The sequence below is a fragment of the Bubalus bubalis genome, chromosome 14 (assembly GCF_019923935.1).
Source record: "Bubalus bubalis isolate 160015118507 breed Murrah chromosome 14, NDDB_SH_1, whole genome shotgun sequence".
Lineage (NCBI taxonomy): Eukaryota > Metazoa > Chordata > Mammalia > Artiodactyla > Bovidae > Bubalus > Bubalus bubalis.
Window position 1 is genome coordinate 54454863 of NC_059170.1, and position 15269 is coordinate 54470131.

Below are 15269 nucleotides of genomic sequence, written 5' to 3' on the forward strand. Positions count from 1 at the left end.
GTTATACATCTAAGAAAGCATGACCCGACTCCTCATCCACTTACCATAAATGACCGAGAAAGGCCCACTAATGCCCGGGGCTGTGGGATAACAGGAAGAAATGGCTCAAGTAGTAATAGACATCTGGCAGTAATAAAATACGGATTTTGTTTTTACCACACTTTTCTTTGCTTGCTTTTAAAATTTTGGTACCGCGTGTGCTTTACACATTACAGGACATCCTAACTGCCTTCAGAAGCAACTTCATTTAAAAAAAATCGATCTGAGAGAGTGAGTTAGTGGGAACAGATCAAGTGATAGCTGTTTGCTGTCATTTTCATGGAAATAAAAGAAGAAATTCATTTAGAGCAATAGGGACTAAAAGCTTAGGGCAAGGTACAGAGGCATATTCCTTTGTATTTGTTTTTCTATTCTTAGTCAACAAACTAGGAAGAGAAGAGAGCTTCATCAATCTGATAAAGAGCATCTATGAAAAACTAACATCATACTAAACAGTGAGAAACTGCAAGCTTTTGCCCTAAGATCAGGAACAAGACAAGCACGTCTGCTCTTGCCACTTCTATCAATCTGTACAGGTGATTCTAGACAAGGCAATAAGGACAGAAAAAGAAATGAAAGGCATCAGATTGGAAAGGAAGAAGTATTTCCTATTTGCAGACTCTATTTGCAGATGATGTGATACTTTAAATAGAAAAAGCTAAGGAATCCATTGAAAAACTGTTGAAACTAATAAGTTCAGCAAGGCCTCAGGATACAAGATAAATATATAAAAACAATTGCAATCGTATAAACTGGCAATCAACACTCAAAAACGAAAGTAAGAAAACAATTTCATTTACAAATAGCATCAGAAAGAATGAAATACTTGAGAATAAACTGAATAATAGAGATGCAAACTTATACACTGAAAACTATAACATATCATTGAAAGATATCAAAGAAGACCTAAATAAATGTAAAGCCATACCACGTTCATGGATTGGAAGATTTCATATTGCTAAGATGGCAATATTTTCCACACTGGTCTATGCATTCAATACAATGTTTACCAAAATCCTAGCCACGTTTTTTGCAGTTTAAGACAAACTTATATTATAATTCATATGGAAATGAAATAGTCCCAGAATGACCAAAAATAATCTTTAAAAAACAGGTTGAATGACTCATACTTCCCTGATTTCAAAACTTAGTATATATATATCTACAGTGATCAAGACAGGGTAGGGAATTCCCTGGCAATCCAGTGGTTAGGACTCCGCACTTTAAATGCTGGGGACTGGGTTCAATCCCTGATCAGGGCACTAAGATCCTGCAGGCCATGCTGCAAGGCCAAAAAAAAAAAGGAGAAAAAAGTTGCACATGACTGTTTGCCGCAGCGTTATTCACAACAGTGGAAACCACCCAAATGTCTACCTGATGAGTGGATAAACAACATGTGGTGTATGCACATATTGGCCTATTATTTGGCCATAAAAAGAAATGAAGTACATGCTACGACATGGATGGGCTTTGAAAACCTTACATCAGGTAAAAGAAGCTTGTAACAAAGGCCACATGTTATGAAGTGTGTAAAAGAGGCAAATCTATATGGACAGAAAGTAGTTTAGTGTTTGTTGGGAGTCGAAGGGAGAGAGGAATGGGGAGTGACTGTGAGTGGGTTGCGGTTTCTTTGGGGTGTGAGGAGTATGTTCTGAAGTTAGCAGTGAAGCTTGTACAACTTTGTAAACACACTGAAGACCACTGACTGTACACTTAAATTTTTTTTAAAGTATTTCCTTTGAAACTACAAAATATTTCATAGGGGAGGGAAAAGAAGGGTGCAAACAACATTTGCTAATACATTCTAAGCCCTTTAGGTTATTTTGTTCCTTAAAATACTTGCCTGAGGAAATCTCAGATTCCTTTAAGACAAAGGAGTCTGGTAGAGTTTTGAGGGAATTATTCGTTTGTTATTATTGTCTCTTACTTCCCCAAAGGCCTTCAGTTCATTGATGTATTGGACCTGATCGGGCCCAGCGACTTTAAACTTTCACTTGGGAAAAAAAAAAAATAAAATCTTTTTACTGTTAACAAGAGTCTGAGTTGGAAGGTGTTTTGGCATAGTCAGACAATCAACTGCCTCACAGATGAATCATAGCTGTGAAACTGATGGCAACTGAATCACCTAGACTAGTTATTTCATTCTGCAGAAAAAGTCTGAAGGAACAGTGACTTGCCTCTGATTCCCTGGTGAGCTGGAAGAGGTGCCCTTCCTGGGCCGAGATCTCCTTCTCCAGGGGAAGGCATTCCCCACACCCCACTCCCTCTGTAAGAACGACAAATTCAGGGCCAGTAAAGCAAATAGCCCACACCATGATTTCAACAGATGGAATTTAACACAGAAAACTGGTGACAAAGGTGTCAGAAGAGTTGAAAAGCCCACAGGGCAGGGTGAGGCAACCCAGAGATTAGCAACACCTGGCAGCAGCTACCACCCTGGGGCCAGAGGCACCGAGGACAGAGGTGGGAGCCTGGACCACCAGCCTGCCGTGGGCCCCGGGAGGAGGCGCAAACTCATGGGGAACTGGATCCACTGGGGAGGTGCTCCTGGAAGCAGAGGAAGAGGGGAAGAGGTCCTCTGGTTCCCCCCTCCCCGCCCCCCCCCCTCCCCCGACCCCTTCTCCCTTCCTCCCGTACTGTGACCCTGTCATGACTCCGCTGGCTGTCTCCAGGCAGGAAGCTGGGGAGCCAAGAGGCCTGAGAAACGTACAAGCAGAGAACAAATCTGAGAGCAAATATGCAAATGATGTGTGTATGGGTTTCTCAGGGGAAATTACTAGCATCTTTTAATCTTTCGTTCTGCACAAAATATTTACATTAATTAAAACAACAGGAATGGATTTCTTTTAGATTCTCAGGCGGGGGAGAGGAAGCAACATTGAAGGCGAAGTATTATTAGGCTGTATCAGGACGTTCACAAACTAATTTAGTTTAAAAATGTTGATTTCTTCCCTGAGGACAGGTTAATGAAGTAGGTCAGGATTCTTATTTTAGAGGCAAGAAAACAGGGCCAAGGGAGAAGGTGTCCCTGGCTGAACTCTGAGACCCAAGGCCCAGGCCTGAGTGTGTCAGTGGGGCAGGCTTTGTCCAGGGGACCCCAAATCAGAGGCCCAGGACCCTCATACCAGAATCTGCCTGCAAAGCCTCATCCCCTCCTACCAGCAGGGGGTGAGGTGGTGGGAGCAGCCTTGGACCTGAGAAGATCTGAACTCTCATCTTAGTTCTACAAAGGACTGTGTCCAGAAGGTGCTTCTTTTTTTTCAGTCTCTGTTTCCTCATCTGTAGAACTGGGAAAAAGCCTTTTGACTCTTCCCACCTCTGAAGGTGGTTAAGGATCAAAACCATCCTGGCTTTGGGAGGCGGGGGTCCATCCACAAACCTAAGTCAGCATGATCAGTAATCAGCTTTATCTATCGTGGAAACAGGAGCCAATTTCACCACCAGAAGCTGTACTGGTTTTCTGTGTCCCGTGTTGCCTATTTCCCAAAATGCAGGTATGTTACAAGCTGAGATGCAGTCTGCACACTGAGGGGCGGATGGAGGATCCACCAGGTCTGCATTTACCCAGTGAGAAGCTAGTCTTATTGGGAGGATTTTGACTTAAGGATGGTTGCAGCTTTCTCCTTGCCACTATGAAGCCATTAAATCTGTAAGTTTGGAAAATCAAACATACTTCCCCTAGATTTGGGCAAAGATCTCCCCAAAACTAAAAACCGAAGGATGACATTTCAGTAGCTGAAAAGATTCCTCCAAATCCATAAAACCCGCTTGCTAAACGATGTCTCTGGGGTCTGAGCAGAATCCCCATCATTATTCAGAAATAAGAGAGCAGTACATTCCAATTGTCTGGCTGTCCATTACTGAGGGCGACCAGAGCGGGGGTTGCTGGTTTTCTGAGTTCCAGTTTGGGACTTAGCCAGGACTTCACAGCACACCACATCCTTTCTCTCTTACTCAAGACATCTCAATACTACTACTAATAAAACTGTGGTTTATTTGGCACCTATCATGTATAAGTCACTTTTAAGAGTTTGTTCTCAATTTACTAAAACTTTGCATAGTGGCAATATCACACCCATTTTACAAGACAGGAAACTGAGGAGAGACAAATGATTTGCCTGAGGAGGAGCCGAGATTCAAGTTCATGATCCCCTGACATCAAAATCTGAGTAGTACCCGCTCTACTGCCCAGCACCTGTGAGTCATCTCACTGCTGTCAACCCTTTCTAGATCCTTCTCCCTGAGCCTGACCGAGTGACTTTACTTCTAGCAGGCAGAATGTGATGGAAAGGTCAGCATGTTACTTCTGAAAAGCACTGCACCTTGCTCCTTGCTCTCCTTCTGGGTATTTGCTCTGGGGTGAGCCAGTTCCCATGTTGTGAGAACACTCAAGCAGCCCTATGCAGAGTCCACATGACAAGGAACAGCCAGGGAGGAACTTCCCCGAGGGGGAGCCATCTTGGAAGTGCCCCTGCAGACCTGTCAGGCCCAAGGTGACCACAGCCCCCAACAACATCTTGACTCCAGCCTGGGACAGACCCCACACCAGAATCACTCAGTTAAGTGCTAAGTGACCTGTAAACACTGTGTGAGATGGTAAATGCTTATTATTGTTTTAAGGCACTAAACTCGGGGTCACAGGGGTAATTTGTTACACAGTGGTAGCTAACTGATAACAATCTCCTAAACCTATCTTATAACCTTCTTGCATTTTTCTCTCCTACTGACCTTTCCCTAGTTTTTTATTTCTTGAGAGATTTCCTTGATTGTATCTTCTGCCTTCTTTTAATTTCAGCTGTCATGTTTGTAATTTCCAAAGGTTCTTTCTTGAAGTCTGATGGTTTCTTTTTTGCACATAATCTATTGTTTTAAGGGTCTTTTCTCTCTGAAGATGTTAGTGATTTTTTGATATTCCCTACCCACTCTTTGTATTGTCCCTGACTCTTCTGAGCCCCCACCTTTTTTTCCTGTTTCTCTCTCATGTTGGAAGTTGTCCTTGAACGTCTGCTGCCTTCCTTGTCTGCTGCATTTAGGAGAGAGGCAGTAGAAAAGGCGCTGGAAACTAGCAAGACTTTGTGAGGTCCGGAGTTTGCCAATTAGTGATTATGCTGTAGGATAGTGGCTGGACCACAGCTTCTTATTGTAAACACCTCAACATCAATATTTAATGCTTTTTCTCTCGTTTAGTTCTTTGAAAATGGGTCCTCTGACCTCCTGCCTTGAGGGTAACCTGGCTATATGGTAAACATAGTTGTCTGAACATTTAACACAGCACTACTCAGACAGCCAAGAAACATGTTTTTGTCTGATGGAAAAAACATTTTCCATCAGATCCAATTCTGCATCTCTGGCCTCCCATACTATTTAGGGAGAAAATGAAAAGTCTTTGTTTTTATCCTGGCTGAATAATCCCATTCAGGTCAGTTTCTCTCGATAAATGTTGCAGTTTTCGGATCCCCGCCCCCAGTGCCTTCCTGAGACTGTGTCTGGATTTCTCAGAGAAGGGCTGGGATGTTGGTTAAAGGCTTTGGATCTGTGTGCTGCCATCTGTGCCCTCACTGCTCTCTAATGAAGACTGGTGGATCTGGATTTGCCCTGGGTCTGCTGTCCGCTGAGATGCCAGTCTCTTCTGGCCTTTTGAGCTATTCTGTGGCTCCAGCTACTGGGTGTGATGGTCCAGTCGTTCGCATCTTGGTTTGGGATCCCAGCATGCCATCCCCAGTGTGTCCTGAGCCAAGGCTGTCAGCCCACTAACCCTGTGTGTTACACCGAGGCACACAGAGGCCTGCAGGATCCCTGTGCTAACAGACTGTGGGGGTTCAGGAACATGGTCTTGGGAATCCCCAAGAGGCCCCTCCTACCTAGCAGTACTCTAGGCCCACGTGGTGCCTAGCTTGCAGGGCCCCCAGGCTGGGCAACCATGAACTCTGATGTTCTGCTCTTTCCATTCAACCCATTTAACATGCCCTGTTTCAGAATTTCAGGGTAGAATAGCAAAAACAGAACACAAGCCTCTGCCTACTTCCCCCATCTCAGTTCCCCACACTCTTTCCCTCTTCTCCAAAAACAGCAAGTGATTTGCATTAATTAATTTCTTGCGACTCAAAGACCATCCCCAAGTCTCAGATCCTCCAACCCTCAGTGGTATCCCTCTCCCCTCTCCTTGGGGCCAAAATGGTGAATGATTATAGGGAGATTTTTTTGAAGAGCAGTCCTCTATCAAGGACTTCCCTGGTGGCTGAAACGGTAAAGAATCTGCCTGCAATGCAGGAGACCTGGGTTTGATCCCTGGGTGGGGAAGATTCCCTCAAGCAGGGAATGGCAACTCACTCCAATATTCTTGCCTGGAGAATTCCATGGACAGAGGAGCTTGGCGAGCTACAGTCCATGGTGTTGCAAAGAGTCAGACACAAATGAGCGACTAACACACACACACACACACACACACACACACACACACACACACAAAACCCCCTGTCAAATGGGTTCCCCAGGTGGCTCTCTGATAAAGAATATGCCAGCCAATGTAGGGTGCAATGGAAATGGCAACTCACTCCAGGATCTTGCCTAGAGAATTCCATGGACAGAGGAGCCTGGTGGGCTACAATCCATGGGATCACAAAGGCCAACGTGACTGAGCACGCATGCACACACCCCTGTCAAACATCTGTGTTTTCCATGTAATACAGTCCGTGCTGTAAAATGAATACCCACTGAGATAAAGCTTTGCTGACACATATGGAATTTCAGGGCCAAGGGATGTAAAGAATACGGAAGCTTTTGGTGCATATTGTCAATTGTTGAGAGGGAGTAACATAATAAGGCATTATCCTCCATTACAATATTGTGGTTACCTTAATCTGATCAGTAGAAAGCAAGCATGGATTTGAGTGAGCTTCTAAACCTGTCCATAGAGGAGGAAGCACAGGGGAGGGGAGAGGAGTAAGGGAAAGAGCTCAGTGCCCTGGAAACTCAGTGGCCGAGACCTGGGTTGCTGCGGAAAACCGGAGTTGAGGAAGAAAAGTCAGAGGACACCAGAAGCCCTAAAGGGAAGGGTGGGCGCACTTCTAGTCACAGTCACCACTAAGGAAATGGCCAGAAACTACAGTCCAAAGTGAATGTGAATTTTGGACTTATGTCTTGAAACAAAGCTCTTCTTAGTTACTTCAGAGAAAAAGAAATTTAAGGAGAAAAAAAACCCCACCAAACTCATATCTTCTTGTCTGACACTCTGCTCATTTTGTTCCTTAAAACTTTCCCAGCAATGAGTTTGGAAATCATTTAAGCCTCAGAGTGACCCTAACAGTGGTCTTGGCCTCCAGCCAGTCTCTGAGCTTCGGCAACTTCCCAAAGTATCGAAGACTCGACCTACTTTTTTTAAGTGATGCTGATGGGCTCAGGTCTTGACTCGGTAGACTTCCGGGATTTCTTGCTCTTTGACAAGAAACTGTGACTTTAAGCCTCAGACTACTTTGGGGAAACCCACATGCGCCAGTGGAAACAAATCAAATCAGAACCTTTGGAGTGGGGCCCAGGCATGCGCATTTTTAAAATGCTCCCATATATATATGCATGTATTTGTGTGTGTGTATATATGTTTTGTTTAACAGACTTTTAAAAAATATTTATTTAGGACTGCGCTGGGTCTTCGTTGCTGCATGCAGGCTTTCTCTAGTTGCAGCAAGCAGGGGCTACTCTGCAGGGCACAGGTTTCTCATTGCAGAGCACGGGCTCTAGAGCACAGGCTCAGTGGTTGTGGCGCATAGGCTTAGTTCCCCCACAGCACGTGGGACCTTCCTGAGCCAGGGATAGAACCGGCGTCCCCTGCATTGGCAGACAGATTCTTAACCACTAGACCATCAGGGAAGCCCTTGATAGACCTTTTCTTATAAAGAAGTTTTAGGTTTATAGAAAAACTGAATGGAAATTACAGCAGGTTCCCATATGCTCTCCTTCCGCTCCCCTCCTCAGTTTCTCTCATTACTAACATTTTGCATTAATGAGGTATGTTTGAAACAACTGTTGAGCCAATAGCCAATATTGATATATAATATTAATTGAAGTTCATGGTTTACATTAGGAGTCACTCTTTGTGTTATATTGATACATTCTATGCGTTTTGACAAATATAAAATGACAAGTATCCACCAGTACAGTATCATACAGAATAGTGTCACTGCCCCAAAAATGCCCTGTGTTCCGCCTCTTTCTCTCTCTCCCTCCCTCTCCCCTGTACCCTTCGATAGTTTTCCAGGATGTTATATAGTTGAAATCATACAGTACGTAGCTTTTCACATTGGTTTCTTTGCCTTTATTGTTCGGTTGCTAAGTCCTGTCCGACTGTTGGCGATCCCATGGACTGCGTGTGCCAGGCTTCCCTGTCCTTCACCATCTCCTGGAGTTTGCTCCCTTAGCAACATGTATTTAAGGTTCCTCTATGCCTTTTCATGGTTTGATAGTGCATTTTTACCACTGGTCTCAAAGGCTGTTACCTTGAGAAATTCAGCTCCATGGATCATGAAGTAAGTGGAAAACATCCTACTGTATCATCTCTGCAGACATCTGTCTGAAATGCACAGCAAGTCACGAGAAACGGAAATGGTCAGACTGGGTTCAGGCCTCCTAAGGTGGAGAGACTGGGCAGTCATACAAACTGACAGCAGGATGGGAGGCAGAAAGGAGCCTGTGGACAGAGTGCTCCAGCTGGGACGCTTGCCTGTGACGCTGGGGCTTGATTCTGCCATTCCTCGCCATGAACAGGCGCCGTGCCCTCCACTGCCTGGTCAGCATTTGTATTCTTTTTTTCTCATAAGCTTGGTATCTCTTCCACAAGCTGGGATTCACTGACTCAGGATTTCTTTTTTAAAAATCCAATAGGTATGAATAGTTCACTATTCTGATCGAGTGGGAGTAGGGAGCCATGTTTATGTTAAAAGTAAAGTGATTTTAATAGAATGAAGAATGAAAAAGAAAAGGAGGATAAATACTTGGGTCCTCCTACTTACAGGCGTAATATGGCTCCCTAATCTAGCCCAGCCATGGTGGTCACAGAGGGGAGGGCAGTATTTGTGAGGCCGGGGTTGCCTGAGTAGCAGTAGTGGTCCACGAGGAGCACAGTCCTAGAAGTAGTAGAACTTTCTCCTGCGTAGGGATGGGTTCACCTCTCTTCAGTCTTGGCGACACTCCGCTGGTGACCATCATCTCTTTGGTCCCAGTGACTTGGTGCCGAGTAGAAATCTCTGAAGGTACCTGGAAACACAAGCTCTCTGAGCTGCCAAGTGGGATGATCACCCAGAGGACCAGTCTCTCTGTGCGTCACGAGGTAAATGTGACAGAGTCAGGGCTAGACTGTTTAAAATCATTTTGACTTTCTTTTACTGTGGTTAAATAAACAGAACCTGAAATTTACCATTTAAATTATTCTTATGTGGACAGTTCGGCGATAGTAAGTAATTACACTCACATAGTTTCTGCAACCTTACCCACCATCCACATAGAGAACTTTTTCTTCATCCTAAACTGAAACGCTATACCCATGAAGCACTTACTCTCTATTTCCCCCGCCCCCACCCCGGCAACCACCATTCTACCTTCTCTCTGTACTGAATTGACTACTCTAGGCACCACATATATATAGAATTGTACACTATTTGCCCTTCTGTGTCTGGTTTATGGCACTTAGCTTTATGTCTTCAAGGTTCACACATGTTGTAGCATCCATCAGAATTTCATTCCTTCTAAAGGTTGAATAAAATTCCACTGTATGGCTGTATCACGTTTTGTTTATCCATACATATACTAATGGACATAAAGCATTTGAATAATGATGCTAATGAAAATGGGTGTATAAATACCTATTCAAGTCCCTGCCTCAGTTTTTCCTGCTGTGTACCTAGGAGTGGAACTGCTGGGTCATATGGTAATTGTATAGGCTCCTCAGGTAGCTCCTCTCTGCAAGGCCAGAGATCCAGCTCTGATCCCTGGGTCAGGAAGATCCCCTGGAGGAGAGCATGGCAGCCCATTCCAGTATTCTTGCCTGGAGAATCCCAAGGACAGACAAGCCTGGTGGACTATAGTCCTCAGGGTCACAAAGAGTTGGACACGACTGAAGTGACTGAGCAAGTGTGCGCACACACACATTGTAATTCTACATTCAGCTTTTTGAGTAACCACCATAATGTTTTCCATAGCAGCTGCACCATTTTACATGAGCACAAGCAATGCACAAGGGTTCCAATTTCTTTACATCCATACCAACACTTGTTTTTTTGTTTGCTTTTTGATAATGCTCACTCCAATGGGTATGAAGTAGTCTCATTGTGGTTTGATGTGCATTTTCCTAATGACTAACTATGTTCCTTGGTGGCTCAGACAGTAAACAATCTGCCTGCAGTGTGGGAAATCTGGATTTGCTCCCTGGGTTGGGAAGATCCCCTGCAGGAGGGCATAGCCACCCACTCCAGTATTCATGCCTGGAGAACCACCATGGACAGAGGAGCCTGCTGGCTAGGGTCCATGGGGTCGCAAAGAGTCAGATACGACTGAGCAACTACGCACATGCACAATGATGCTGAACATCTTTTCATGTGCTGATTGACCATTTGTATATCTATTTTGGAGAAATGTCTATATATGTTCTTTGCCCATTTTTGAATTGGGTTGTTTTTGTTGTTGTTGAGTTGCAGGAGTTCTTGATATACTCTGGATATTAACCTCTTATCAGATATATAGGATAAATATTTTCTCCCATTCTGTGGGCTGTATTCTTTTTTGATTCCAGTTTAATTTTTAACCACCCAACTTGTTTCCCCTCTGTTTTTTTCCTGGTTTTGTCAGGGACCTGTCTCTGGACCTTTCTGTGGCTGGGCTATAACCTCTCAACATAGAACAAACTGTAGGAAATAATTTGCTAGGAGTCCACTAGGAGTCTCCTATGACTTTGAGCACCTTGTCAGCTATCAGTTCAAATCTATTCCTTTTTGTTTGGATGATTCATTTATTACATTTATTTTACATGGCAATTTATCCAAACCTTTACTGTTAACCTCTTAGAATAGTTAGACAATTAGAACAAATAAAGGGATTGGATTTTTCCCCCAAAGCCATAAAATCTCTAAGATCTGACGAAGGAAGGATGGGATTCAACTATTTAGCCTTCTTTGAGGATGTACACACAGGCCACATGGATGTGTGCTCTTCGAGCAGAGAACGATTGCTCCTACTGTCTACAACATGGGAATCATGAGGGCTGCTTTTCTCAAAACTAGACAAAATGCACAGGGCTTACTTAGCACTAGCTGGGATGAGAACCCAGATTTTTTTTCCCTAAGTGTTTTAACATTTTCTCTCTCCTTTCCTCTCTCCCTTTAAACAAACTTTGTTTTAAAATCATCATGACTGATTCTCTGCTCAGTCATTTCTGTTGCTACTGCACCTGGAAATAAACCAGAAATTGTAGTCTACAATGCTCCCTTGACCATAAATGGCAAACTTTAAAACAAAACAAAACAAAACAAAACAAAAACCTCCCCTAACAATGAGGCAGTGCTTCTGGAAAAGGGAGATTTTAAGACCAAACTTGACATTGAGCCCTGCTGTGGGTGTGAAAACTGGAAGCATTTCCTTGCTGATTGCTAAAGCAGGGTCAGTGACTACATTTCATCATGACCTATGGAAGACTTGGAGATGGGTCAGAATGTCACGTTTTAAAGGCAAATTTTTGTTTTGTGGTTTGTTCCAGCCCAGAAAGATCTAACCTGACTCTGCTATGGGAGAGCTGGTTTTCCAGCTGTGACGCACCAAACACATGGTGTCACACACCAAAGATAATAAAATATTATCTTTTATTATTTTAAAAGATAATAAATTTGATTATTTAGTCAAAGACTTTATGAAAAGGATTAACACCATTACAACCAAAGGTTAACTCCATCACATGTAGCCTAGGAAAAATGTCAGGCATAAGACAGCTCTTTAGAAATACACATACACACTATATTGTATACATACACAAATAAACCATGTATTTCTCTTTGTTCCTTAAAAGTATTTCATTAGATATACATTCAGTTCAGTTCAGTTCAGTCACTTAGTCCTGTCCGACTCTTTGCAACCCCATGAATCGCAGCACGCCGGGCCTCCATCACCAACTCCGGGAGTTCACACAAACTCATGTCCAAAGAGTCAGTGATGCCATCCAGCCATCTCATCCTCTGTTGTCACCTTCTCCTCCTGCCCCCAATCCCTCCCAGCATCAGGGTCTTTTCCAATGAGTCAACTCTTCGCATGAGGTGGCCAAAGTATTGCAGTTTCAGCTTTAGCATCAGTCCTTCCAAAGAACACCCAGGACTGATCTCCTTTAGGATGGACTGGTTGGATCTCCTTGCAGTCCAAGGGACTCTCAAGAGTCTTCTCCAACACCACAGTTCAAAAGCAGCAATTCTTCGGCGCTCAGCTTTCTTCACAGTCCAACTCTCACATCCATACATGACCACTGGAAAAACCATAGCCTTGACTAGACGGACCTTTGTTGGCAAAGCAATGTCTCTGCTTTTCAATATGCTATCTAGGTTGGTCATAACTTTCCTTCCAAGGAGTAAGCGTCTTTTAATTTCATGGCTGCAATCACTATCTGCAGTGATTTTGGAGCCCCAAAAAAACAAAGTCTGACACTGTTGCCACTGTCTCCCCATCTATTTCCCATGAAGTGATGGGACCAGATGCCATGATCTTTGTTTTCTGAATGTTGAGCTTTAAGCCAATGTTTTCACTCTCCTCTTTCACTTTCATCAAGAGGCTTTTGAGTTCCTCTTCACTTTCTGCTGTAAAGGTGGAGTCATCCGCATATCTGAGGTTATTGATATTTCTGCCGGCAATCTTGATTCCAGCTTGTGCTTCTTCCAGCCCCGCGTTTCTGATGATGTACTCTGCATATAAGTTAAATAAGCAGTGTGACCATATACAGCCTTGACGTACTCCTTTTCCTATTTGGAACCAGTTTGTTGTTCCATGTCCAGTTCTAACTGTTGCTTCCTGACCTGCATACAAATTTCTCAAGAGGCAGCTCAGGTGGTCTGGTATTCCCCTCTCTTTCAGAATTTTCAACAGTTTATTGTGATCCACACAGTCAAAGGCTTTGGCATAGTCAATAAAGCAGAAATAGATGTTTTTCTGGAACTCTCTTCCTTTTTCCATGATCCAGTGGATGTTGGCAATTTGATCTCTGGTTCCTCTGCCTTTTCTAAAACCAGCTTAAACATCTTGAAGTTCACGGTTCATGCATTGCTGAAGCCTGGCTTGGAGAATTTTGAGCATTACTTTGCTAGCGTGTGAGATGAGTGCAATTGTGCCGTAGTTTGAGCATTCTTTGGCATTGCCTTTCTTTGGGATTTCCAGTCCTGTGGCCACTGCTGAGTTTTCCAAATTTGCTGGCATATTGAGTGCTGCACTTTCACAGCATCCTCTTCCAGGATTTGAAATAGCTCAACTGGAATTCCATTACTGCCACTAGGTTTGTTCGTAGTGATTCTTTCTAACGCCCACTTGACTTCACATTCCAGGATGTCTGGCTCTAGGTGAGCGATCACACCATCGTGATTATCTTGGTCGTGAAGATATACATTACCATGTGTAAAATAGACAGCTAGTGGGAAACAACTGTATAACACAGGGAGCTCAGCCTGGCACTCTGTGATGAACTAGTGGGGTAGGATTTGGGGGTAGGATGGGGGCATGGGAGGGAGGCTCAAGAGGGAGAGGATATATGTACACATATAGCTGATTCACGTTGTTGTACAGCAGAAACCAACACAACTGTTGTAAAACAATTATCCTCCAATTTAAAAAAAGAATAAGGCAGTTCTATTTCCAGTTTTTTAAGGAATCTCCACACTGTTCTCCATAGTGGCTGTACTAGTTTGCATTCCCACCAACAGTGTAAGAGGGTTCCCTTTTCTCCACACCCTCTCCAGCATTTATTACTTGTAGACTTTTGGATTGCAGCCATTCTGACTGGTGTGAAATGGTACCTCATAATGGTTTTGATTTGCATTTCTCTGATAATGAGTGATGTTGAACATCTTTTCATGTGTTTGTTAGCCATCTGTATGTCTTCTTTGGTGAAATGTCTATTTAGTTCTTTGGCCCATTTTTTGATTGGGTCATTTATTTTTCTGGAGTTGAGCTGTAGGAGTTGCTTGTATATTCTCGAGATTAGTTGTTTGTCAGTTGCTTCATTTGCTATTATCTTCTCCCATTCTGAAGGCTGTCTTTTCACCTTGCTAATAGTTTCCTTTGATGTGCAGAAGCTTTTAAGGTTAATTAGGTCCCATTTGTTTATTTTGCTTTTATTTCCAATATTCTGGGAGGTGGGTCATAGAGGATCCTGCTGTGATGTATGTCAGAGAGTGTTTTGCCTATGTTCTCCTCTAGGAGTTTTATAGTTTCTGGTCTTATGTTTAGATCTTTAATCCATTTTGAGTTTATTTTTGTGTATGGTGTTAGAAAGTGTTCTAGTTTCATTCTTTTACAAGTGGTTGACCAGATTTCCCAGCACCACTTGTTAAAGAGATTGTCTTTAATCCATTGTATATTTTTGCCTCCTTTGTCAAAGATAAGGTGTGCATATGTGTGTGGATTTATCTCTGGGCTTTCTATTTTGTTCCATTGATCTATATTTCTGTCTTTGTGCCAGTACCATACTGTCTTGATAACTGTGGCTTTGTAGTAGAGCCTGAAGTCAGGTAGGTTGATTCCTCCAGTTCCATTCTTCTTTCTCAAGATAGCTTTGGCTATTCGAGGTTTTTTGTATTTCCATACAAATTATGAAATTATTTGTTCTAGCTCTGTGAAGAATACTGTTGGTAGCTTGATAGGGATTGCATTGAATCTATAAATTGCTTTGGGTAGTATACTCATTTTCACTCTATTGATTCTTCCAATCCATGAACATGGTATATTTCTCCATGATCCAGCAATCCCACTGCTGGGCATACACATTGAGGAAACCAGAGGGAAAGAGACATGTGTACCCCAATGTTCATCGCAGCACTGTTTATAATAGCCAGGACATGGAAGCAACCTAGATGTCCATCAGCAGATGAATGGATAAGAAAGCTATGGTACATATACACAATGGAGTATTACTCAGCCATTAAAAAGAATACATTTGAATCAGTTCTAATGAGGTGGATTAAACTGGAGCCTATTATACAGAGTGAAGTAAGCCAGAA